Source organism: Rhinolophus hipposideros, assembly GCF_964194185.1.
Source record: "Rhinolophus hipposideros genome assembly, chromosome: X".
In the NCBI taxonomy this organism is placed as follows: domain Eukaryota; kingdom Metazoa; phylum Chordata; class Mammalia; order Chiroptera; family Rhinolophidae; genus Rhinolophus; species Rhinolophus hipposideros.
The window spans coordinates 52,626,510-52,650,531 of record NC_138046.1 but is presented as its reverse complement, the minus strand read 5'-3'; the positions used below and the strand labels follow the sequence as shown (position 1 = coordinate 52,650,531).

General features: G+C 36.4%; 1 protein-coding gene across 1 annotated transcript in view; it reads left to right on the top strand.

Annotated features, from left to right (window-relative positions):
- The window catches only part of IL1RAPL2 (interleukin 1 receptor accessory protein like 2), a 760,470-nt gene that overhangs the window by 853 nt on the left and 735,595 nt on the right, over window positions 1–24,022 (top strand). The window lies entirely within an intron of this gene.

The following is a 24,022-nucleotide window of genomic DNA, read 5'->3' as shown; positions in this document are numbered from 1 at the left end:
GAAGTTTACAGTGAAACACAATCTGTTTAGTCCTTAGGAATTCCACAATATGTCCTTCCTACCCCCTCCATCCCAGTGCTAGAATCTAGGATCTGGAAGATCAGAAAGACAGCATTATGTATTGAAGTATGTAGCTGAGAGGACCTTTAAACCACTTTTTCATTTTTGCCATTTTGGGAGTCTCTGATCTTGCTCATCAGGGACCTGCACTCTATTATTTGATTTTACCTTCTTGGAAATGCAGACCCTTCCTATTTTTGTCTCCAGCAGACTTTGTCTGATGCTAAAGCTATGTCACCTCTTCATCAAAAGCACTTGACGGCCCCTGGTGAGGCCTCATTCTTCAAAAGGCCAATGGAACAAGATGGTATATAAATAGAGAACCTTCTTGATGCTCTAAGAATCATTTGTGTGTGTGTGTGTGTGTGTTGGGGAAGAAAATAGTGAATTTAGTCTCTGTTTGTGGTGAGAAAAAAAACCCAGGATACTGGCAGAACTTCCAATCATTCTGATCACACCCTTAGCGAGAATCAATCTTTCACATTCATTGGCAGCTCTTGGAAAAATTGATAAGTGGGCATAATTCAGCTTCAGTGACTGACCTTATATTCTTTAGAGTGTTGCTGTTCTTTCCCTGCTTACCCATTGTCCATCTCAAAACCCTCATTAAATCTTACCAATCTAAAAGAGATCTCTTTCCCTCCCCAAGTACATTTGCTTTGTTTCTTGTTTTCACAAATATAAAGTTTTATTTCCAATATGCAGTCGTTATACTTATAATGAATTATTGAATTAATTACTGCTTACTTACCCTGCCTTCTTATGTCTCCAGCCTTGCTGCTTCTCCCTGCTACCCTTACCCACTCTAAGCCAATTCCTCCATTCTGACCATTGTTAAAAATCTAAAGTGTATCCCTGTATATGTATTTGTCCTAGTTTTTGACCATATTTTGCAGTGTATAATGCACTCCATGTATAATGTGTACCCACATTTTTGGCCCAAACTTTCAGGGAAGAAACATTTATTTTAATTTTTTAATTCAAATTTTTATTTGTTTACATTTAGGTACTTGTTTTTCGCATTACAAAGGATTTTTTTAAATTTATTGGGGTGACAATTGTTAGTAAAATTACATAGATTTCAGCTGTACAATTCTGTATTACATCACCCAAAAATCCCATTGTGTGTTCACCACCCAGAATCAGTTCTCCTTCCATCACCATATATTTGATCCCCCTTACCATCATCTTCCACCCCCCCACCCCCTTACCCTCTGGTAACCACTAAACTATTGTCTGTGTCTATGAGTTTTTGTTTCTCATTTGTTTGTCTTGTTCTTTTGTTGATTTTGGTTTATATACCACATATCAGTGAAATCATAGGGTTCTCTGCTTTTTCTGTCTGACTTATTTCACTTACCATTGTACTCTCAAGATCCATCCATGTTGTCACAAACATTCCTATATCATCTTTTCTTACCGCCGATTAGTATTCCATTGTGTATATATATCATAACTTCTTTATCCATTCATCTATCGAAGGACATTTTGGTTGTTTCCATGTCTTGGACACCGTGAACAAAGCTGCAATGAACATTGGAGCACACGTGTCTTTATGTATAAATGTTTTCAAATTTTTTGGGTAGATACCCAGGAGAGGGATTGCTGGGTCATATGGTAATTCTATTCATAATTTTTTGAGGCACCTCCACACTGCCTTCCGTAACGGCTGCACCAGTCTGCATTCCCACCAACAGTGTATGAGGGTTCCTTTTTCTCCACAGCCTCTCCAACACTTGTTACTATTTCTCTTGTTGATGATAGCCATTCTGACTGGGGTGAGGTGATATCTCATTGTGGTTTTTATTTGCATTTCTCTGATGATTAGTAATGTTGAGCGTTTATTCATGTCTATTTGCCATTTCTATGTCCTCTTTGGCGAAAAGTCTCTTCAGGTCGTCTGCCATTTATCAATTTGTTCCTTTGTTTTTTGTGTTGAGTTTCATGAGTTCCTTGTATATTTTGGATATTAGCCAGTTATCGGAGGCAATGTTTGCAAAAATCTTCTCCCATTCAGTTGGTTGCCTCTTTATTTTGTCGATGGTTTCTTTTGCTGTTCAGAAGCTTTTAAGTTTCATATAGTCCCATTTGTTTATTTTAGCTTTTACTTCCATTGCCTTTGAAGTCAAATTCATAAAATGCTCTTTGAACCCAAGGTCCCTAAGTTTAGTACTTATGTTTACTTCTATGCAGTTTATTGTGTCAGGTCTTATGCTTAAGTCTTTGATCCATTTTGAATTAGTTTTGGTACATGGTGACAGGCAGCAGTCCAGTTTCATTCTTTTGCACGTGGCTATCCAATTCTCCCAGCACCATTTATTGAAGAGGCTGTCTTTCCTCCATTGTATGTTTTTAGCTTCTTTGTCAAAAATTATCTGTCCATATTTATGTGTTTTTATTTCTGGGTTCTCAATTCTATTCCATTGGTCTATGTGTCTGTTTTTCTGCCAATACCATGCTGTTTTGATTATTGTAGCCCTGTAGTACAAGCTAAAGTCAGGGAGTGTGATACCACCAGTATTGTTCTTTTTTCTTAAGATTGCTTTGGCTATTTAGGGTCTTTTGTGGTTCCAAACAAATCTGATGATTTTTTTGTTCTATTTCTTTAAAAACTGCTATTGGGATTTTTGATGGGGATTGCATTAAATCTGTATATTGCTTTGGATAATATAGCCATTTTAACTATGTTGCTTCTTCGAATCCATGAGCATGGAATGTCTTTCCGTTTCTTTGTGTCATCTTCAATTTCCTTCAAAAATGTCTTATGGTTTTCAGCACATAGGTCCTTCACATCCTTGGTTAAGTTTATTCCTAGGTATTTTATTCTTTTTGCTGCAATTGCAAAAGGAATTGTTTTTTGTATTTCTTTTTCTGAGATTTCATTGTTAGTATAGAGGAATGCAATTGACTTTTGTACGTTGATTTTGCAGCCAGCAACTTTACTGTATTCGTTGATTGTTTCTAATAGCTTTTTGGTGGAGTCTTTAGTGTTTTCTATATATAGCATCATGTCATCTGCAAAGAGTGATAATTTAACTTCTTCATTCCCAATTTGCATGCTTTTTACTTCTTTCTCTTGCCTGACAGCTCTGGCAAGGACTTCCAACATTATGTTGAAAAGCAGAGGTGATAGGGGACAGCCCTGTCGTGTTCTGAAAGTAGAGCAAAAGGGTTCAGTTTTTCACCATTAATTAAGAGATTATCTGAGGGGTTGCCATATATGGCCTTTATTATGTTAAGGTATTTTCCTTCTATACCTGTTTTATTAAGTGTTTAAAGCATAAATGAATGTTGTATATTGCAAATGGTTTTTCTGCATCAATTGATATAATCATATGATTTTTGTCCTTTATTTCGTTTATGTAATGTATCACATTGATGGATTTGCAGATGTTGAACTATCCTTGTACCACAGGGATGAACCCCACTTGTCGTGTTGAATAATCATTTTAATTCATTGTTGTATTTGATTTGCTAGAATTTTTTTTAGGATTTTTGCATCTGTATTCATTAGAGATATTGGTCTGTAGTTTTCTTTTTATGTGTTGTCCTTTCCAGGTTTTGGTATCAGCGTAATGTTGGCCTCATAAATTGAGTTAGGGAGTACTGTCTCTTCTTCAATTTTTTGGAAAAGTTTGATCAGGATTGGTATTAGATCCTCTTTGAAGGTTTGGTAGAATTCACTAGTGAAGCCATCTAGTCCAGTACTTTTGCTTTGGGGAAGATTTTGGATGACTCATTCAATTTTGTTACTGGTGAGCGGTCTGTTTAGATTTTCCAGTTCTTCATGGTTCAACCTTGGAAGGCTATATATTTATAAGAACTTGTCCATTTCTTCTAGGTTATTGAATTTGGTGGCGTATACTCCTTCATAGTATTCTTGCATGATATTCTGTATTTCTGTGGCGTCCATGATAATTTCCCCTTTTTCATATCTGATTTTGTTAATTACTGTCTTCTCTCTACTTTTCTTAGTGAGTCTATACAAAGACTTGTTGATTTTTTTACTCTTTACAGAGAACCAGCCCTTTGTCACATTAATTTTTTCTATTGCCTTTTTCTTTTCTATTTCATTTAGTTCTGCTCTGATTTCTGTTATTTCATTTCTTCTGCTGACCTTGGGTTTCACTTGTTCTTCTTGTTCTACTTTTTCAAGGTGTAACATGAGGTTATTTATTTGGGATTTTTCTTGTTTCTTGAAATAGTCCTGCAATTATGTAAATTTCTCTCTTAAAACTGCTTTAGCTGCATCCCAAAAATTTCGGTAGGATGTATTTTCTTTGTCATTTGTTTCTATGTATCTTTTGATCTCTCGTCTAATTTCTTCTTTGACTCAGTCATTCTTTAAAAGTATGCTGTTTGATCTCCATGTATTTGTGTTTATTCCCGCTTTTTTATTTGCAGTTGACATCCAATTAAAAAGACTTGTGATCAGAGAATATGCTTCATATGATTTCAATCTTCTTCAATTTGCTGAGGCTGATTTTATGTCCCAATATATGGTCTATCCTTGAGAATGTTCAATGCACACTCCAAAAGAATTCATAGTCTGATGTTTTAGGATGAAGTACTCTATATATTTCGATTATGTCCATTTCATCTGATGTGTAATTTAGGGCTGCTATTTCGTTATTTATTTTCTGTTTGGATGTTCTATCCATAGCTGTCAATGATGCATTTAAGCCCCCTAGTATAATTGTGCTTTGGTCAATTTTTCCCTTTACTTCTGTTAGTAGTTACTTGGTATATTTCGGTGCTCCCTGATTGGGGGCATAAATATTGATGACTGTTATGTCTTCTTGTTGTATGGTCCCCTTTACCATTATGAAATGTTCATCTTTGTCTCTTGTTATCTTTTTCACCATGAAGTCTGTTTGATTTGATATCATTATGGCTACACCTGATTTTCTCTGGGTACCATTTGCTTGGAGTGTCAATTTCCACCCTTTCACTTTGAGTCTATCCTTTTCCTTGTAGCTAAGATATGTCTGTTGGAGACAGCATATGGTTGGTTTAGATTTTGATCCAGTCTGCTACTCTGTGCCTTTTTATTGATGAGTTCAGTACATTTACAATTAGGGTGATTATTGATATGTGAAGATTTCTTGTCATTCTATCTTTAGTTTTCTGGTAAGGCTGTATCTCCATTTTTTATTTGTGTTTTTATTGTTTTCTATTATTTCTGTATGGTAGTATTCTATGATGTTTCCCTCTGTTTCTTCTTTTGTTGCAGTATATATTTCAGTTCTGGATTTTTTTTTTGACTGGTTACCCTTAAGTTTATGTAAAAGAAAGTTTGATATTTAGAGTATTCCATTTTCTTCAGCATGCTTACCTTCTCCATTCCTATATTCAGGTTCACACCTTTACTCTCCCTTTTTTTCTGTTTTGGTTGTCACAAATTCTTCTGTTTATCATGGTTGAATAGCCTCCTTTAGTATTTCTTATAGTTCAGGTCGTGTATTAGAAAATTCCCTCAGCTTCTGTATGTCTGGAAAGGTCTTTATTCCTCCTTCATATCTAAATAATATCTATGTTGGATATATTATTCTTGGCTCATAATTTCTCTCTTTCAATAGTTTGATTACTTGGTTCCACTCCCTCCTGTCTCGTAGAGTTTCTGCTGAAAAATCTGATTATAATCTAGGGGGTTTCCTTTGTAGTTGACCATCTTCTTTTCCCTGGCTGCCTTGAGGATTCTTTCTTTGTCGTTGATTTTAGACAGCTTGAATACAATGTGTCTCGGAGAAGGCCTGTTGGGATTGAGGTAATTAGGTGTTCTATTTGTTTCTTGGTTTCGAGGAAATTTTTCTGTTCAGAAGTTTGGGAAATTCTCATCAACAATTTGTTTGAATATATTCTCTGTTCCCTTCTCTCTTTCTTCTCCTTCTGTTATGCCCATTATTCTTATCTTGCTCTTTCTAATGGAGTCAGAACGTTTTTGTAGAGTTCTTTCATTTCTTTGAAGTCTGAAGTGTTTTTCTTCTTCCATCTGTGTAATTTCCAGGTTTCTATTTTCGATGTCACTGATTCTTTCCTCCATCTGGTCAACTCTACTACCTAAGCTGGTTATTTCATTCTTAATTTCTTCTATTGAGTTCTTAATCTCCAGAAATTCTCTTTGGTTCTTTTTTAATATTTCAATCCCTTTTGTAAAATGCTCAGGTTTTTCTTTGATTGCGTTTCTGAGTTCATTAAACTGCCTTTCTTTGTTTTCTTGCATCTCGTTGAATTTTTTCAGAACTGCAATCTTGAATTCTCTGTCGTTTAAGTCATATATTTCCATATCTTTAAGTTCTTTTTCTGTAGACTTTTCACTTTCTTTCTGAGCTGTCTTTTTGCCTTGGTTATTCATGGCAATTACTGATTTATTATTTCTCTTCCTAGACATCTACAGGAGTGGTTTCTGCAACAGGTTGACAGGAAGAGGTATTTCTTTTATTTTCCAGTACTCGTTAGTATAGTGTTTTAATTTCTCTTCTACTGCAACCTTTTTTTTCTCTTTCACACCTTAGTGCTATGTCTTCTCTGCACTATTCCAGCTTCTCACACAATGGGGGAATTCCCTTGGAGACAGGCTTCTCCCCTGTTAATAGTTCGCCTAGATCACAGGGCACAGTGTCTCTGTGGGTATGCGGAGAGGTTTTGAAATTCCAAAGCTCTTCCTGCACCAGATTGAGGGCCCATATGTTTCAGCAGTTCTGTTTACTCCTTCAGGGATCCGCCCAGATAGGTGAGGCCAGGGGCGGCGTGAGTTGTGAATGTTAATCCAGAGCAATGGTGGGGACCACCACCACAGTCGGTCCTACTTGGACAGCTCTCTCCTCTTTGCCGGAACTACTTGTGCTGCGAATCTGTGTCTGCTGTCCACAGTTCTCTGAAAAGCAATATTCTCTTCTTTTGATCTGACACTGCTACTATTCTGCTACTATCATTGGGAAAGTGGGGGCGGGGCAAGCTCTTGGAGGGTTTGGAGGGTGCGGCTAGTCTTAGTGCGTAAGGCTTCCATTCTCTGCTCGTCAGTGAGTGCTTAAACTACTGTTTTCAGCCTTCTTCCCTCATGCTTTTCTCCGAGGTCTCTGCCTTGAGCATTGGGTTCAACTGTGTTATATGCTGTCCCCTCAGCCCTGTGGGCCATAAGCAGAACCCTCACAGTCCGAGTTCTTCCTTCTCCTGCAGCTGCGATAGTTCCGGGATGCAGCAAGCTCTGAGCACTGAGATAGGTCTGCGTCCTGTTCCCCCGCGGCTCCGTCTCCACACTTCTCCCTTCCCTCCTCCCCTGCTCGCACGATTCGCCCACCTTTAGGATGTATTCAGTAGTGGGCCTCTTCGTCTTGCCTGTCTGCTGTGCAGAGAGTCCTTTGTGGAGTTATTGTTGTTCGATTAGTTGTAAATTCTAGGGAAGCTTTACAGAGGCTCACCTCACGCCGCCATTTTGATGACGTCCATCAGGAAAATAGCTTTTGACTTACAGATTCAGGTGTGTTAGAGATGGTTCTTAAGGATCTAAAAATGCGGTGATAGCAGAGGCCTGTCCAGGCAGGTGGAACAGTGTTCAGGGGAAAGGAGACAGTAAAACGTGGGCTATGCACATTGAAAAATATGGAGGTCCGTTTGGCTGGAACCTGGATTTATCAAGGCCTTTTTTCTGAATGTGAACCTAACGATAACTAACTGGTGCTTTATAAAGGTTTTGGATATATTTTTGGAACATGAGACTTTAAGACATTGACCCATGCTTCGAAAAGAAGTTAAAAGACATAAATAAGGAGCACCTTAACTTGTAGTCAGATAACAATGCATGTTTTTAGCAGATGATGTTTCCATGGAGAAAAATGTGTGTTTAAAGGGGGTAAATTCCTTTCTATGACCCTACCCATATTAAACAAAGGAGATGCTACTGACCTTAGCATTGTCAATTGGATCATGCAGTCCAACTTGTTTTCTCAGGGATGAGGATGAATTCACATGGAGCCATCCCCTTTCTCACCACTGCAAAGAGGGATCCAGCTTGACAAGACCGCTGGTTAAAGTTTGCTAGAAACAATCTGTATCCATGGCTGTGAAACAGAAAATCTAAATAGGAGGATGATGTGTGTAGTTCCACCCCAGGGCCTTGAGCTCATTAAAACAAGACCGAGGTTAACACAAATCTACTCATACTCATTTTCAGACCAGATTGTGCTCTTCAACACTTAGGCAATACACACTTATCTGGGTAGAGAGATGCCACTTCTAAAAAATCCATCAGCCCCATTACCCTGATACCTTGCAACACCTTCGTCTGATTGGAAAGATATCTCTCTGTCTGTCTGTCTGTCTGTCTGTGTGTCTCTCTTTCTTTGTCTTTCTCTCTCTCCTTTTAAGTGGGTCTAAAGCTTATCCCTGGAGTACCCCTCCCACACTTTATACATGCATAAAGCTTGTTTTACATACATGTTTGTTGCTGACTTTGTGGCTGTAACTCTCAGATTACTGGCGTCTGGAGGTTTTGAATTTGGTAACAGGAACCATTTTTTTTCCAGTATGTTAAGTTTCCCAATAGAAATCAAATAGGTAGCAGAAAGGCAATTATTAAGAGATGACAGTGCAAGGAATGAGCTGGGAGCTCCGGTATTTTACAGTAGAGTGCAAAGCCACAGAAAATTTTGATTTTTAAGGCATTTAGGGAAGTTTCCTATTAGGTCTTTGTATAAACTCTCTAGCAAACTTTTGCCTTTGACCCCACATGACCTAAAGCAAAGATGAAAAAGTGTTGTTTCTAAATAAAATATGGCTTGAGTTATTTTGGCTTTCCATTACTTTAGAGACAGATGTAGCCACGTTTGACTTTCTGGTGTGTTGATAGGTCATTAAAAAGTGGGATGTCAACAGAGGCTTCTTCTCTGGTCATTCCCTTTCAGTGCTTTGCTTGCTGTTATCTCAGATAAGCCCGGAGAGGATCATTACCATTTTTTTATAGGTAAAAATCACTGATTTTGACTAAGACATTGGCCTGTGTGAAATTTCCATCCCTTCTCTTACCCATTAAACCTGGGTCATCCAGTAATGTCGTTTTTAAACTTGTCTTACCCTTTAGCTTCCCATCTCACTACACATGCTAGCTCAAGGGCTCAAAGACCAAGTCAGATCACCTCTGGTGGGTTTCTTGAGGATATTAAGTAATAGCTGTGGAATTCATTGTAGTTGACTAAATCCTTTCCTCTGAACTTACAGAGAACAATCTTTTAAATGGTAGTAACACATGAAATTATGAAAATGTCAGTGTGTTTCCTTAATTCTACCAAATATGTAACCAAATCCAAAGAAACAGACTGAATCTTTTATTGAAAAAAATGTATAGAAATAAGTTATGAAAACAAGTTGTAACACCGGAGATGTGTGTCTGGTACCCCCCAAAACTGTTCATCTTCCTTTATAGTGACTCTTCCTAGGCTCCCTCCCTCCAGTAGGAACTGCCTTCTCCTTTGCTTTTCTTTCAGTTGGGCCCTATCTCAACTGGGTCCTCTGTGCAGCTAGAGGATCCTTTCCTTTCCCCTACCTTAAATGTCTCATTGCCTAGAAGCTCCCATGCCCACCTGGACCTTCTGTCCTCATTCACTCTCAGGTACCTTGTCTAAGGTACACACAGGCAGAAGCCCATCCCCGTTGCCACACAGGTTGATGTCTGCTCTCCTCCTCTCCTCTTGTCTGAAAGGAAAAGGTAGCCTTCCAAACCTAGCCACACTAGTAAATTCACTTAATTTTATTTTTGTATATTTGTGAACATTTAATTATTTATTTTCACAACACAGACATATATAAAGAAACAGAAGCCCTCTATCCTACTACCCTTCCTCTATTTCATTTTTCAGGAAAAAAAAGTTTTTCCAGACCGTTTCAATGCTTATTCAAACATAACTCCATAACATAAAATAAGCATAATCTATACACGAGGTCAGACAATTAAGTTTGTAAACTCATCGTAGAAAAAGTGCTACATATCTCATTGCTGAATATCACTATGGTCACCTTCGAAGTACTCCACTTGGGAAGCTATGCACTGACAGCAGCACCTAGTCCACCCTTCAAAGCAATTTTGGACCTCTTTTTCTGGAATGGCCCTTAGAGGTGTTTTCATATTACCCTTGATGTCCTGATGTCATCAAAATGTCTTCTTTTCAATATTTCATTTATATTTGAGTAAAGAAAGAAGTCATTGGGGGCCAGGTCAGGTGAGTAGGGAGGGTGTTCTAATACAGTTCTTTGTTTACTGGCTAAAAACTCCCTCATGGAGAGTGCCATGTGAGCTCGTGCATTGTTATGATGCAAGAGCCATGAATTGTTGGCGAAAATTTCAGGTCGTTTTCATCTAACTTTTTCATGCATCCTTTTCAGCACTTCCAAATAGTAAACTTGGTTAACTGTTTGTCCAGTTGGTATAAATTCAAAATGAATAATCCCTCTGATGTCACAAAAAGTTAGCAACATCGTTTTGACTCTTGATTTGAACTGATGGAAATTTTTTGGTCATGGAGAATTGGCTGATTTGCATTGTGCACTTTGACACTTTGTTTCAGGGTCCTATTGGTACACCCATGTTTCATCACCAGTGATAACATGGCCAAAAACATCGCCTTGCCTCTCCAAAAAATCTAGGCAAACGTCAACTCTCCGTTGCTTTTGTTCACCAGTGAGCTTGTTCAGGGTGATTTTTTGCACACACCTTTCTCATGCCAAGATTTTAAGTTAACATTTTCCTGTTTCTCTATCAATGTTTACTTAGTCTGCTATGCTTCTCACAGTCAGCTGATGATTTTGACACACGTTACTGGCCACCCTGACCTCTCTTCATCAGTGACGTGTTCTCTTCCCTCAGAAAAATGTTTAATCCATTTGTATACTGCCGTTTTCTTCTCAGCATTATCCCCATCAACTTGGACTAACATGTCCCTGACTTCACTTGCACTCTTACCAAGTTTAACAAGAAATTTAATGTTTGTTCATTGCTCTAATTCAAGCTCAGACATTTTTGTGACGGCACACAATAACACACAACAGCAATAATGAACACCACTCAGCAAGACACTGCCACACATTGACATGAACACAGCTGTGAGACACTGATATACCGAGGTTATGAAACCTTACCTAGCTGTTTGTATAGTGCTGCCAATGTAAGCGCATGGTGGCAAGTTCGCGAACTTAAGTGTCAAACCTGTGTGTCACTTTTTTTTTTATCCATTTGTTCATTGCTGTATACTTAGGCTGTTTCCATATCTTGGGTATTGTAAATAATGCTGCAATGAACATGTAGGTGCATTTAATTTTTCCAGTTAGCGTTTACATTTTCTTCAGATAAATACCCAGAAGTGGAATTGTTCAGTCATATGTTTTTGAAGAAAAAATTTTAACTGAGCAAATTTAAAGATGTAATTGGCTTTGTTGAACAATTTATGAAACAGGCAGCATCCCTTCTAGTAAATAGAGAGGTGCTCCCAGAAATTTCACAAAATGGAAAGATTTTATAGGCATAAACTGGCCAGTATAAGAAAGTTATTAGCAAAATTAAAGAAAGGATTTTTTTTCATGCCAGGGCAACTCTTTTGGGGGAAAGAGGAGCAAGGGTCTTATCAGGAAGATTATCCCACTAACATTGATCAGGAAATTTGAGACTAATTTGTCTCAGGTCATATACCTGGGAGTGGCTAAAGCTACAGTTAAGTCTGGGTTTGTTGTCCTGTAGGCAAGCAACTCCACTTTGGACCTGTTGTTTCTTTTTATTAACATGGTAGTTCTATTTTTAATTTTTTGGTGAACCTCCATATTGTTTTCCATAGTGTATGTACCGATGTACATTCCCATCAACAGTGTACAAGTGTTCCCTCTTCTCCACATATTAGCCAACACCTGTTATTTCTCTTTTTTTTTAGAATATCCATTCTAACAGGTGTAATGTGATATCTCATTGTGGTTTTTATTTGCATTTCCCTGATGCTTAATGATATAAAACATCCTTTCACTGTACCTGTTGGCTATCTGTATGTGTTCTTTGGTAAATATCTATTCAGGTCCTCTGCCCATTTTTTAATCAATTTGTTTATTTTGTTTTTTTGCTACTGATTTGTATGAATCCTTTATATATTTTGGGCATTACCCCCTTACCATCTATATGATTTCATCAATGAAACAGATGTCTAAACACATACAGAATTTTTATCAGAGTTTATTTGAGGCAAAACTGATGACATATACTGTGGAGCAAAATCTCAAATGCTCCCAAGAATAACATTTTTGCAGTTTCTTTCATGAATTGAGAATTAAGGAGGGAATATAAAGACAATTACATGAAGATTGGAGAAAGCAAAACAGGGATCAGATTACAGGATAGTTAAGATTCTGTGCTATATTGAGGGTGGTCATTCCTTCAAAGGAGGGGTCTGAATAGAGGCATTTCAAAGGTGTGTTAATCTAGATTCACAAGAACAATGGACAGGGATGGGTTAAAAACCTTTCATTAAAGGAGTTATAGGCCTGGGACTTGACTACCTACCATGACCTGCCCCATTAGGAATTTATGATTTATTACAGTACCTCTGCTTCATCCCCAATTTGCAAATATTTTCTCCATTCAGTAGGTTTCCTTTTCATTTTATTGATGTTTCCTTCACTATGCAGAAGCCTTTTAATTTGATGTAGACTTACTTGATTATTTTTATATTTGTTCCTTTAGCTTTTGGTTTCAGATTCAAAAAATGATCACCAAGACCTATGTAAAGGGATTACCGCCTGTGTTGTTCCAGGAATTTTATGGTTTCGGGTCTTACATAGAAATCTTTAATCTATTTTGATGTAATTTTTGAGTATGGTATAAGATAATGGTCCGTGTATTGGCCACCATGAATAATGCTGCAATGAACACAGTGGTACATACATCTTTACAGGTAAATGTTTTCAGATTTTTTGAGATACCCAGAAGAATGATTACTGGATCATATGGTAATTCTATTCTTAATTTTTTGAGAAATCTCCATACTGTATTCCATAGTGGCTGTACCAAATTACATTCCCACCAGCAGTGTATGAGAGTTCCTTTTTCTCAGCGGCCTCTCCAACATTATTATTTGTCTTATTGACGATAAGCATTCTGACAGGTATGAAATAATATCTCAATGTGGTTTTGATTTGCATTTCCCTAAGAGCTAGTGAAGTTTACATTTTTTTCATATATTTGTTCATTTATATGACTTCTTGGGAACAGAAGGTAAGGGGGGAGGGGGTGTTGGAAGAGGGAAAGGGGGGTCAAATATATGGTGATGGAAGGAGAACTGACTCTGGGTGGTAAACACACAATGGGATTTATAGATGATGTAATACAGAATTGTACACCTGAAATTATGTAATTTCATTAACAATTGTCACCCCAATAAATTAAAAAAAAAGAAAGGAAAATATATGGTGATGGAAGGAGAACTGACTCTGGGTGGTGAACACACAATGTAATATAGAAATACTGTTTTATGTAAATGTACACATGAAACCTATATAATTTTACTAACTAATTTCACCGCGATAAATGTAATAAAAAATAAGATAATGGTCCAGGGTTTTTTGTTTTGTTTTGTTTTGTTTTGTTTTGTTTTGTTTTGTTTTGTTTTTTGCCTTTTGCATGTAGCTGTCCAGTTTTCCCGACATAAATTATTAAAGAGACTGTCCTTTACCCATTATATATTCTTGGCTCCTTTGTCATAAATTAATTGACCATATATGCATAGGTTAATTCTGGGGTCTGTATTATGTTCAATTGATCTATGGTATCTATTTTATATGCCAATACCATACTGTTTTGATTATTTCAACTTTGTGGTATAGTTTTAAATCAGGGAAATTGATGCTTCTAACTTCATTCTTCTTTTTCAAGGTTGTTTTGGCAGTTGGAGTCTTTTGTGGTTTCATACACATTTTAGAATTGTTTATTTCATTTCTGTGAAAAAATGCCATTGGAATTTTGAGAGGGTCTGCACTGAATCTACATATTGCTTTGGTACGAAGGACATTTTAACAATATTAATTCTTCTAATCCATGAGTACAAAATATCTTTCCACTTATTTATGTCTTTTTCAGTTTATTTCATAATTGTTTCATAGTTTCAACATACAGGTCTTTTGCTTTCTTGGTCTAGTTTATTCCTAGGGGTTTTAATTCATTTTTAAGAAAATGATTTATCACAGGAATCCAAGGATGGTTCAACATCTATAAATCAACAAATGTGATACATCATATTAACAAATGAAGGATAAAATTACATGATCATCTGAGTGGATGCAGAAAATGCATTTGTCAAATTCTACATTATTTTATGATAAAAACTGTCAAAAACATGATTCTAGAAGGAGCATACTTCAACAAAATAAATGTAATATATGACAAACCCACAGCTAATATACTCAATGGTGAAAAACTAAAAGATTGTCCTCTAAGATAAAGAACAAAACAAGGATGCTCACTTTCACCACTTTTATTCAACATCGTATTGGAAGTCCTAGCTACAGGAATCAGACAATAAAAAAATAAATAAATAAAAATAAAAAGCACCCAGTTGGAAAGGAAGAAGTAAAACTCTTACTATTTAAAGATGACATGATATTATATATAAAAAACACTAAAAATCTACCAAAAACTATTAGAACTAATAAATTAATTAGGTAAAGTTGAAGGATACAAAATTAATATACAGAAATATGTTGCATTTCTGTGTAACAAGAACGAATGATCAGAAGGAGAAATTAAGAGAGCAATCCCATTTACAATTTCATCAAAAAAGCATAAAAACACCTAGGGACAAATTTAACCAAAAGTGATACAAATAAGTGGAAGCATATACCATGCCCATGTTTTGGAAGGATTAATATTGTTAAAATGTCCTTACTTTTTAAAGAAATATGCAAAGTCATATTAATGACTTTGTAATCCATATTAAAACACCAATGGCATTCTTCTCAGAGCTAGAACAACTAATCCTAACATTTATAAAGACTCACAAAAGACCATGAATAACGAAAGGAATCTTGAAAAAGAACAAAATGAGTGGTATCACATTCCCTGATACTATACTAGTACAAAGCTATGAATGTATGATACTGTCATAAAAACTATCTTACGTCCTTGCTTATATAGTCAATTAATCTAAAACAAAGGCAAGGATATACAGTGGGTTAAAGACAGTCTCTTCAATAAGGGGTGTGTTGGAAAACTGGACAGACATATGCAAAAAAATGAAATTGGACCACTCTTACACCACATATAAAAATAAACTGAAAATGGATGAAAGATGGAAACGTAAATCCTGAAACCACAAAATCCCAAGAAGAAAACATAGGCAGTAAACTCTTTCACATAGGTCATAGTAATTATCTATTTCCATATGTCTCCTCTGGAAAGGGCAATAAAAGAAACAAATAAACAAATGGGAATACTCAAACTAAAAAAAAAAAAAAAATGCATAGCCCCAGACACCATCAACGGAACAAGGAGACAACCTATTGAATGGGGGAATATATTTGCCAATGATACATCCAATAATGGTTAATATAAAATATATATGAGGGTCTCATACATATTTACATCAAACAGACAAACAATCCAATTTACAAAATGGGTAGTCAGGGTATTTCAAAATGGTGGCGTGAGGTGAGCCTCTGGAAATCTCACCTGGAATTTACAACTAACCGAACAACTACAACTGCACAAAGGACTCCCTGCAGAGCAGACAAGCAAGACGAAGAGGCCCACAACTGAATTCACCTAAAGGTGGGTGAACCGCGCAAGCGGGGAAGGAGGAAAGGGAGAAGTGTGGAGACTGAGCCACACAGGTGCACGACTCAGACCTAGCTCAGTGCTCCGAGCTCTTTGCATCCCGGAACTACCACAGCTGCGGGAGAGGGAAGAACTCGGACACCTAGGGCTCTTCTTATGGCCCACAGGGCTGAAGGTACAGCATATAACACAGCTGAACCCAATGCTCACAGCAGAGACCTTAAAGCAAAGACTGAGGGAAGAAGGCTGAAAACAGTGGTTTAAGCCCTCACTGCCAAGCAGAGAACGGAAGTCTAAGGCATTGAGACTAGCTGCCTCCTCCCTACCCTCCTAGAGCTGGCCTCGCCCTAACCTGCCCAGTGCTAGAAGTGGAACAGCAGCAGTGTCACATCAAAAGAACAGAGTATTTGCAGTTCTGAGACCTGTGGTCCACAACACAGATTCACAGCCCAACTAGTTCCGGCAAAGGGGAGGGAGCTGTGGAAGCAGGACCTGCTGTGGTGGTGGTCAAAGTCATTGCTCTGGGCCACCTCTGACAACTGACCCTGCTCCTATCCCCACCGATCTAGGTGAATCCCTGCAGCAGTAAACAGAACTGCTGAAAAACATGTGCTCTGAATCTGGTGCAGGAAGAGCTTTGGATCTTCAAAAGCTCTCCTCATACCCACAGGGACACTGCACCCTCTGACCCAGGTGAACTATTAACAGAGGAGAAGTCCGTCTACCATGGAATCCCCCCATTGTGTGAGAAGCTGGAATAGTGCAAAGAAAACATAGCAGTGCTGTGTGAGAGAGAAAAAAAGGCTGCAGTCGTAGAGAAAATGAAACATTCTACCAACAAGTACTGGAAAACAAAAGAAAGACCTTTTCCTGTCAACCTGTAGAAGAACCCATTACTGCAGATGTCTAGAAAGAGAAATAATAAATCATTAATAGCCATGAATAACCAAGGCAGCAGAGCTCAGAAAGAAAGTGAAGTCTCAGAAAATGAAGTTAAAGATGTAGAAATATGTGACTTAAATGACAGAGAATTCAAGATTGCACTATTGAAAAAACTCAACAAGATGCAAAAAACACAGAAAGGCAGTTTAATGAACTCAGAAACACAATCAAAGAACAACATGAGCATTTTACGAAAGGGATTGAAATTTTAAAAAAGAACCAAAGAGAATTTCTGGAGATTAAGAACTCAATAGAAGAAATTAAGAATGAAATAACCAACTTAGGTAGTAGAGGTGACCAGAAGGAGGAAAGAATCAGTGACATCGAAGATAGAAACCTGGAAATGACACGCATGGAAAAACAAAGAGACTTGAGACTTGAAAGAAATGATAGAACTCTACAAGAACTTTCTGACTCTATCAGAAAGAGCTATATAAGAATAATGGGCATATCAGAAGGAGAAGAAAGAGAGAAGGGAACAGAAAGTACATTCAAACAAATAGTCGACGAGAACTTTCGAAACTTGTGGAGAGAACTCGATCCTCGAATCCAAAAAGCAAATAGAACACCTAATTACCTCAATCCCAACAGGTCTTCTCCAAGGCACATTGTATTGAAGCTGTCTAAAATCAACAACAAAGAAAGAATCCTAACACAACCAGAGAAAATAAGACAGTAACCTACAAAGGAAAGCCCATTAGATTATCATTAGATTTTTTAGCAAAAACTCTATAAGCCAGAAGGGAGTGGAGCCAAATAGTCAAACTATTGAAAGAGAGACATTATGAGCCAAGAATAATATACCCAGCAAAGATATCCTTTAAATATGACGGAGGAATAAAGACCTTTTGAGACATACAGAAGGTGTGGGAATTTTCTAATACATGACCTGAACTACAAGAAATACTAAAGGAGGCTATTCGACCACCATAAACGGGAGAATTTGTTACAATCAAAACATAAAAAGGGGGAGAGTAAAGGCGTGAACCTGAATATGGGAATGGGGAAAGTAAGCATGCTGAAGAAAATGGAATACTCTTAATATGAAACTTTCTTTTACATAAAATTAAGGATAACCACTCAAAAAAAAATTCAGAACTGAAGTGTATAATGTAATAAAAGAAAAAATAGTGGCCAATATCATATAATACCACCACACAGAAATAATAGAAAACACCAAAAAGGCAAAGAAACCATGGAGACACAATCTTACCAGAAAACTAAAGATAGAATGATAGAAAATCCTCACATATCAATAATCACCTTAAATGTAAATAGACCAAACTGATCAATAAAAAGGCACAGAGTAGCAGATTGGATCAAAAAAACTAAACTAACCATATGCTATCTACAAGAGACACATCTCAGCTACAAGGACAAGCATAGACTCAAAGTGAAAGGGTGGAAATTGACACTCCACGCAATTGGTACCCAGAGAAAATCAGGTGTAGCCATAATGATGTCAGATGAAACAGACTTCAGGGTGAAACAGATAGCAAGAGAAAAAGATGGACATTTCATAATGGTAAAGGGGACTATACAAAAAGAAGACATAGCAGTCATCAATATGTATGCTCCCAATCAGGGAGCACTGGAATATACCAAGCAACTACTAACAGAAATAAAGGGAGAAATTGACCAAAACACAATTTACACAAACCTTCCCAAAAGCAAAACTCCGGGACCAGATGGATTCACTAGTGAATTCTACCAAACATTCAAAGAGGATCTAATACCAATCCTGCTCAAACTCTTCCAAAAAATTGAAGAAGTGATAGTACTCCCCAAATTATTTATGAGGCAACATTACCCTGATACCAAACCTGGCAGTGACAACACAAAAAATGAGAAGTATATACCAATATCTCTGATGAATACAGATGCAAAACTTCTAAACAAAATTCTAGCAAATCGAATTCAACAATGCATTGAAAAGATTATTCATCATGAACAAGTGGGGTTCATCCCACGGACACATGGATGATTCAACATACACAAATTCATCAATATGATACGTCACGTAAACAAAATAAAGACAAAATCATATGATTATGTCAATTAATTCAAAAAACCATTTGACAAGATACAACATCCATTTATGATTAAAACACTTAATAAAATATGCATAGAAGGAATACACCTTAACATAATAAAGGCCATATATGACAATCCCTCAGCTAATCTCGTAATTAACTGTGAAAAATTGAAGCCCTTTGCTGTAAGTTCAGGAACACGACAGGGCTTTCGTCTATCACCTCAGCTTTTCAACAGTGTTGGAAGTCCTTGTGAGAGCAATCACGCAAGGGAAAGAAATAAAAGTCATCCAAATTGTGAATAAAGAAGTTAAATTGCCACTTTTTGCAGATAACATTATGCTGTATATAGATAACCCTAAAGACTCCAACAGAAAGCTCTTAGAAACAATCAATGAATACAATAATGTGGCCGGCTACAAAATCAACATACAAAAGTCCATTGCATTCCTATAAACTAACAATGAAATCTCAGAAAAAGAAATAGAAACAATTTTTTTTTGTAATTGCAGACAAATGAATAAAACACCTAATAATAAACTTAATCAAGGATGTGAAAGACCTATGTGCTGAAATCTACAAGACATTTTTAAAAGAAATTGAAGAAGACACAAAGAAATGGAAAGACATTCCGTGCTCATGGATTGGAAGAATCAACATAGTTAAATTGTCCATATTACCCAAAGCAATATACAGATTTAATGCAATCCCCATCAAAATTCCAATGGCATTTTTTTAAAGAAATAGAACAAAAAAATTATCAGATTTGTTTGGAACCACAAAAGACCCCGAATAGCCAAAGCAATCTTAAGAAAAAAGAACAATGCTGGAGGTATCACACTGCCTGACTTCAGCTTGTACTACAGGGCAAAAATAATCAAAACAGCGTGTTATTGGCAGAAAAACAGACACATAGACCAATGGAATAGAATTGAGAACCCAGAAATAAAACCACATAAATATGGAAAGACAATTTTTGACAAAGAAGCTTAAAACATACAATGGAGTAAAGACAACGTCTTCAGTAAATGGTGCTGGGAGACTTGGATAGCCACGTGCAAAAGAATGAAACTGGACTGCTGTCTGTCACCATGTACCAAAATTAATTTAAAATGGATCAAAGACTTAAGCATAAGACCTGACACAATAAACTGCATAGAAGTAAACATAGGTACTAAACTTCTGGACCTTGGGTTCAAAGAGCATTTTATGAATTTGACTCCAAAGGCAAGGGAAGTAAAGCTAAAAGAAATAAATGGGACTATATGAAACTAAAAAGCTTCTGCACAGCAAAAGAAACCATCGACAAAATAAAGAGGCAACCAATTGAATGGGAGAAGATTTTTGCAAGCAGTGCCTCCGACAAGGGGATAATATCCAAAATATACAAGGAAGTCATGCAACTCAACAACAAAAAAACAAACAACCCAACTGAAATAGGGCAGAGGATATGAAGAGAGATTTCTCCCAAGAGGACATACAAATGGCAAATAAACATATGAAAAAATGGTTAACATCACTAATAATCAGAGAAATGCAAATATAAACCACAATGATGTATCACCTCACCCCAGTTAGAATGGCTATCATCAACAAGACAAATAGTAACAAGTGTTGGAGAGGCGGTGGAGATAAAGGAACCCTCATACACTGTTGGTGGGAATGCAGACTGGTGCAGCCATTATGGAAGGCAGTGTGGAGGTTCCTCAAAAAATTAAAAATAGAATTACCGTATGACCCAGATACCCACTCCTGGGTATCTACCCGAAAAATCTAAAAACATTTCTTCATAAAGACGCGCATTCTCCAGTGTTCATTGCAGCTTTATTTACGGCGGACAAAACATGGTAACAACCAAAATGTCCTTCGATAGGTGAATGGATAAAGAAGTTTTGGTATATATACACAATGGAATACTATTCGGCCGTAAGAAAAGATAAAATAGGACCATTTGTGATAACATGGATGGATCTTGAGAGTATGATGCTAAGCAAAATAAGTCAGACAGAAGAAGCAGAAAACCATATGATTTCACTGATATGTGGTATATGAATCAAGAACAACAAAAGAACAAGGCAAAGAAATGAGAAACAAAAACTCATAGCGACAGACAATAGTTTAGTGGTTACCAGAGGATAAAGGGGAAGGGCGGTGGTACATGAGGGTAAGGGGGATCAAATATATGGTGATGGAAGGAGAACTGACTCTGAGTGGTGAACACACAGTTGGATTTATAGATGATGTAATATAGAATTGTACACCTGAAATCTATGTAACTTTAATAACAATTGTCACCCCAATAAAGTTTAATTAAGAAAATAATGGGTAGAGAACCTGAATAAACATTCCTTCCAAGAGGACATACAGATGGCCAACAGACATGTAAAAGGATGTTCAACACCACTAATTATCAGGGAAATGCAAGTTAAAACCACAATGAGATACCACCTGACATCTGTCACAATGGTTATTTTCAAAATGTCAACAAATAGCAAGTGCTAGTGAAGATATAAGGCAAAGGGAACCCTTAGACAGTGTTCGTGGGATTGTAAATTGGTGTAGCCATTATGGAAAACAGTACACAGACTTCTGAAAAATTAAAAATAGTGGTGTCATATGACCCAACAATACCACTTCTGGGTTTTTATTCTGGATGTATAAAGGAAAGAAAAAAACACTAATTTGAAAATGTATATGTACCCCAAAATTCATTGCAATGTTATTTATAATAACAAAGATATGGAAGCATCCTAGGTATCCATTTATAGATGAATGGATAAAGAAGTGGTATATATACGTACATATATATATATATATATATATATATATATATATATATATATGTATATATATATATATGTATATGTATACACACACACGTGTTTCCCCGAAAATAAGACCTAGCTTGAAAATACATATATATATATATATATATATATATATATATATATATATATATATATATATATTTGTCTTTGTCCAACTTATGTCAGTTAGCATAATACCCTCTAGGTCCATCCACTTTGTCATAAATGGCAAGATTTCAATCTTTTTTAATATATATATTATGCTAAGTGACATAAGTCAGACAAAGACAAATACCATATGATTTCACTTTTATACAAAATCTTAAAATACAAAACAAATGAGTAAACAAAAGTAAACAAAAACAGACCCATCGATATAGAGAAGAAACTGATGGTTGCCAAAGGGGACAGAGGTGGGGTATGGGTAAAATAAAAATAGTTAAGTTGTACCTGATAATAAATGAAGGTTAGAGAAAAAGAAAACTCAGTTTGCTTCAAATGGCATTTTGTCTCATGTTAATTTATAAATATTGGTGATGAGTTAATATTTATATTGTTTTTTTTAGGAGAAAAACAACAACCAACTGGATTTTGGAAAGGTGTTTCTTTACTTTCTGCTGTTATTAACTAGGAATCAGTCATGGGCCTGTGCCTGCACATAGGACCTGCTATCCACCTTCTTTTAGCCAGTCAAAAAACAAAATATGTGGAGGGCTTGAAATGTGGCAGGACTTAGATAAGATATCAGATAAGTAGGGAATTTTGAAACAATTATCACAACTTGTTAACCAGTTTTACATGGAGAATAAATATGGGGAGGTGGAGTAGAGGAAGATTTGGAGGCATCTTTCTTGAGTAACTAAGTGGTGTGACTAGTGATGCCTCTAATCATGACAGATATTATAGGAGCAAGAAGAGACTGTAGGAGAGGGATAATAAGTTTGGTTTTGGACTGATTATTGCCTTTATGACAGTTACATGGAGTTGTAGTTACATGGCCATACTGGGCTGGAGGTAGGAGAGAAAAGAGAACTGGAGAAAAGTATTACAGATTTGAATGTTTTCAGCACTTAGCTTGTTGTTGGAACCTAGTGCTTGAACAAAATTGCTGGAGATAAAGGTGGAGGGGCGAGAGAGGAGAAAAATACAAAGAAACAAAATAGAGGAAGGAATCTTGAGGTGGATACTGTAGGTGAGGAAGAAAAGCCAATAATAGAGTTATAAGTTGTGATCAGAGATGTAAATAATCATAAGAGAGAGCTATCTTAGAAGATAGGACAGATTTAGAAAGTTGAAGGAGTTAGAAGTTTCAAATATTGTACAGAGGTCAGATAGGATGAGGGTGAACGCGAGGTGATTATGTTTGGCTAATGAAATATTCTTAGTGAGTCTAGTGATAGAAATTCAATAGAATGATGGGGCAGCAGCCAGATGATAGTGGGTCATAGAGTTAAGTTAGATCAGCATATAGAAATTCTGAGTGTTGACAAGTCTTTCAAGATCTCTGACAGTGACAGCTGTGGTGCTTATTACACACATTTAAGGTTTCTCCATATCTTTTTCTGGCTTTTTAGCTCTTTTTTTTTTCTTTTTTTTTGCGCATGTCTTTTTAGCATTTAATATATTCCATTGTCTGGGTGTACCACACTTTATCAATCCTCCTACTGAATTACGTCTTGGTTGCTTCCAAATTTTGGAGGTAATGAATATAGCTCTGTAAACATCTGTGTGCAGGTATTTGTGTGGACATAATTTTTCCGCTCTTTTGAGTAGATGCTAAAGTACATGAATGCTAGATCCTATGGTAAGAGTATGTTTCCTATTTTTTTCTTTTAGTTTGAGGTGTGCAAAACAACATAATGATTAGACATTTACACCCCTCACAAGGAATAACCCCACCAAATCTATCCATGTAACACCATACATATCTATTATATATATATATATATATATGTATATGTATGTGTATATATATATATATATATATATATATATATATATATATATATATATACATGGTCACGGAATGTAAAGTACAGCGTAGGGAATATAGTCAAGGATATTGTAATAGCTATGTATGGTGTCATATATCTATATATCTATGTATAGATATGTCAAAGTAGGTTAATCAATTGTAACAAATGTTCCATATATATATATATATATATATATATATATATATATATATATATATATAGTTGACTTATATAGTTGACTTATATAGTTGATCCGTATTATTTTATAATAGTTTAAGGCATACAGCACAGTGGTTGGGCATTTATATAATCTATGAAGTGATCCCCCAATAAATGCAGTACCCATCTGATACCCTGCATACCGTGTTTCCCCGAAAATAAGACCAGGTCTTATATTAATTTTTGTTT